The sequence below is a fragment of the Triticum urartu genome, chromosome 7 (genome assembly GCF_003073215.2).
Source record: "Triticum urartu cultivar G1812 chromosome 7, Tu2.1, whole genome shotgun sequence".
In the NCBI taxonomy this organism is placed as follows: Eukaryota; Viridiplantae; Streptophyta; class Magnoliopsida; order Poales; family Poaceae; genus Triticum; species Triticum urartu.
This window is the reverse complement of record NC_053028.1, coordinates 584,915,091-584,919,109: the sequence shown is the minus strand read 5'-3', so window position 1 is coordinate 584,919,109 and position 4,019 is coordinate 584,915,091. Positions and strand designations below refer to the sequence as shown.

Below are 4,019 nucleotides of genomic sequence, written 5' to 3'. Positions count from 1 at the left end.
GGCTCCCCCTGGTTTGCATCCGGTGCGGGACATCGAACAATCAAACGCGTCCACGGACCAATGGAATACCGTGTTTGATGGCAAACTACGTTCGGACACATCGGTCATGACGTTTGCGGGCATTTTGGGGTCCATGTTGGAGATGCCCTAACACAAGGATAAAACAGGAGAGGAATGAAGAGATCATACACTTCGGTTGACCAGGTCAAAACCGGGGAGGGGGGGGGGCAACGGCCACTCTGAGAAAAGCAGTTCTCCCGTGCGTGAATCAACCGTCAACTTGGTTTAAGATTAGGAGGCATGCAAACTGACTAGTAGTATTTTTTTATTCTCTAGAGTAAATGCTGTACTAATTTTTCCACATTCTCTCTCATTCTTTTTCCTCTCACACGGCATGCACACAGAGTGAGTTATCTCTCCGACTCACCAATACATGCATTTTATTTTCAATCCTAAACTTGGGACAGCTATATATGATAAAATAAATCAAAGAAAAATAGTCCATTTGAACATGGATCTTCCTTTTGATTATATCTTCGAAACAAGCCCAATATTGAATATGTTTCGACAAATTTAAACATGATTAAATTTGTATGAGATGTTCAAAACCATGATAAGCATAACAGAACATTAGTATTCTCATATTACAAAAAATCAAATTTACAGGATACATATTTGATAGTGCAGTATGAAACATGATGAACCTCTAAAAAAAGTAATGTCAATATAAAAATAATACATTTGAGTGTTTAAAGAAATAATATTCAAAAAACATATTCGGTAGTACTATTGTTTTGAAGATCTTATTGAATAAAAACAATTGTTTCAACAAAATATAAATTAAAATTTAGATGGGGCTGACTTGCTGAGAAATCTGACTTCGTTGTTGAAACTAGGGAACATCACGTGATGAAATGTTATGAAAGAGAAATCATTGTGTCGGGTGTCAACGTTGCATCAATAAGTAAAAAGTATATTTAATTGATTTACATATTCTGCTGGCACAAATCCCGACACAACAATGGAACGGTGGGTACATGCACGGGATCTACCATGCACGGTAGAAAAACCAGTCTCCGGCCACTCTGCAATGTCACGATAACAAAACAGTGCAGCTCATCGTGATTTTCGCTTGATTAATCTGTTGGCTTGTGGTGATGTACAGCACCAACAACAACTGGGCGTGCCAATTGTCATGGCAAAATTAACCGGAGCACTCTGTGATCAAAAGCTAGTCAGGAAACAGAAACGAACGCATGTCAGGAAACAGGAATTGAAGGGAAAAAAAAGGAGAGAAGTAAAAGACAGAGAGTGATGGCGAGGTAGTGAAAGGCGAAGAGAGATTGTGTGTGCATGGCGAGTTTTTTATGCTGCATGCAAAGACTGGAGAGAGAAGGCATGCCAAATTTGCAGGTTAGGAGAGAGAGCGAAAGGAGAACTCATGTTAATTATGAGGCGAAAACAGTAAACAGTAGCTATATATTGGTGCCATTGTTCTACACCGGGCCATTTGCACCGCTGAACCCAGCAGTGCACAGTAAAATAGTAAACACATCTGAACGCTCTGATACTTATTTACAGAGGGAGTACAAAAGATCGGCCACTAGCTAGCTAGCTAGCTAGCTATTATCATCAATACTGAATCATCTCCAACACAACATTGCTTATTTGTTAAAGCTAGTCATGCATTTTACTCGTTCTTCTACGACGGACATTTGCTGAAGCCAACATCGTACGGTACAATAATAACCACTAAAACAGACCGGGGTGGCACCCTTGATCATCTACGTACAGACAGACATTCGCTTCTTAGCTACATGGACTAGATCCTACTACGACAACATACGATTGCACTAATCCTAGAGCCATTGCCGAGCCAGAGAATAATGTAGATTACTAGCAGCGAACGATGCCTACGACTTGATCTGCGAGGAATGGCCGGAAGATGACCCACAGCGCCCGCTCCTTGCCGCTCTCTCCATTCTGGTCACCACCAGAGCCTGGCGAGACGACGCAGGAACCGCAGTAGCATCCATATTACCCTGTAGAAACGTTGCAGCGCTATGTATATATCATAGAGAAACCAGGCAACGTGATCGATTTGGGCGTATATCAGACGTTTACATACCGTCCGATGAAGGGGACGGAGAAGAAGAGGAAACTGCAGGCGACGACGGTGCAGGGGAATACGACGATGATGAACCAGCCCCAGCCATTCGGACTGGCGCCGACAACGTAGGCGCCAACAAGGCAGGCGAGGTCGAGGAGAGCGAGGAGCAGCAGCCCTGCCACCCTGTCCCACGTTCGGTAGAAGCACTCGCTGGAGACCAGCAGCAGTGAGGTCAGGAAGGCCACGGTGCTAAGCGACTTGAAAATGGGATGGCCGGGCAGCACCGGGTCGCCGGCGTCGTGCCCGTATGGGTATGGCCCGGCTTTGTCCTCTCTCCAGAACAACCCGCCCGGGGGGTACGGGCGGACAGGTAGGCCAGCGACGCCAGGATGGTCGCCAGCAGCATCAGCCCCACCTGCATCTCCTTTATCCACCTCTTGGTCCGGGCCAGCAGCAGGTGGTCCTTGTCGTCGTCATCGTCGTCCTGCTGGACGGGCTCCGGGACGTCGATAAGCAGGTCGTCCTTGTCGCCGTGCTGGATGAGCACTGGGCCGTCCATGAGCTGCAGGTCGCCTGGATGCGACGACATCTTCGACCGGCGTTGGATTCACGGCCTGTTTGGTCGTAGGAAGTTAGTCAGTGATAGGAAATGCGAGACGTAGAAGAGCAAGCAAAGAGGAAGAGGCAGGGCTCGACGCCTGGGTGGGCTTGCTGGCCGCCGCTGCTCGCCGGGAAGACCGTGTGGGCGGGTCCTGTGGAGAGAGCGAGAGACCGTGGTCGGGTCGTGTGGAGCGAGAGAGAGCATGCACCAGCACCACCCCGTGGATGGGCGCCAGTTCGCCGGCCGATTTGAAAAAAAAAGAAGCGGGGTAAGAAGGAAGGAACCTGTGACTAGGCGTGGAGGCGGGAGGAGCTTCCCGGAGGCGTCGTCCAGTCCAGCGACCAGGAGGCGGCGGCGTGGTGGTGAGGGCGAGCTCTCCGGAGGAGACCGGCGGACCGAGAAAGAGTGGCGCGAGGAAGTCGTGGAACTGGCGTGTTTGTCTGCGAGACAAGCAAGGAAGATGAGATGGCCACTTATTTATAGGCGGAAGCAAGCAAGGAAGGTGCCCAGACAAGGAGTGAGATCTCTGATGTGCCACTCTTAAGTACTGTATTATACCAAGCATTGGTTGAGTTTCACATACCTTTGTCAGATAACGTGCGTCGCTGCTCTTCTGTTCAACCATGGAACTGCATGCGCTGTTGAATTTTACGGCGCCAATTGCCATGGCATCGATCGAGGTGAGAAATTTGTGGCCTTGATTCAACTGGCGCGTGCCGTGCCCGTAGGAGCATCTCCAATAGCCGTCGAACACGCCGCGCGCTAAAAATTACTTTGCCGCATGTTCATTGTCTGGTTTGACACGGCGGGCAGCGCTGGCTCTAGCAGCCGCGCTAAAATAACTACGCGTGCAAAAATGCAGCGCGCGACTCTCACATAAACAACATGTGCATTTCAAAACAGAAGCAAAAAGCTCAAGCACAGAAAAAATCAACAATAAATAGTTCAATTTCGTTATTACAACTCAAAACACAACAAATAGTTCAACAATACAATATCGAACGCACAAATCATGATGCTCTTTGTCGTTTATTCCATGCCCACCACTCCTCAATGAGATCTTTCTGAAGATCATCATGCGCTGCGGGACGTCGAATGGTATGATAGGAGGCAACAAAACGGGCCACCCTTTCAGCCCTCCGTCACACTCGCACGGGATGTCCCAACAGCTCATACTGAGAGTAGTCTACATCTTGACCACGCTCATTCTCAATGATCATGTTGTGCATGATCACACAAGCGTGCATGATGTACCAAAGCATTTTTTGACCCCAAAATCTGGCCAGTCCTCTCACAATAGCAAATTGG

General features: G+C 48.2%; 1 long non-coding RNA gene across 1 annotated transcript; it reads right to left on the bottom strand.

Annotated features, from left to right (window-relative positions):
- Positions 1-1,592: 1,592 nt before the first annotated feature.
- On the bottom strand, positions 1,593-3,137 carry LOC125524871. Its single transcript, XR_007291001.1, has 3 exons — positions 2,996-3,137; positions 2,129-2,724; positions 1,593-2,042 (listed from the first exon to the last, which is right to left on the bottom strand). It is a non-coding gene; the product is annotated as an uncharacterized LOC125524871 (long non-coding RNA).
- Between the last annotated feature and the right edge of the window lie 882 nt (positions 3,138-4,019).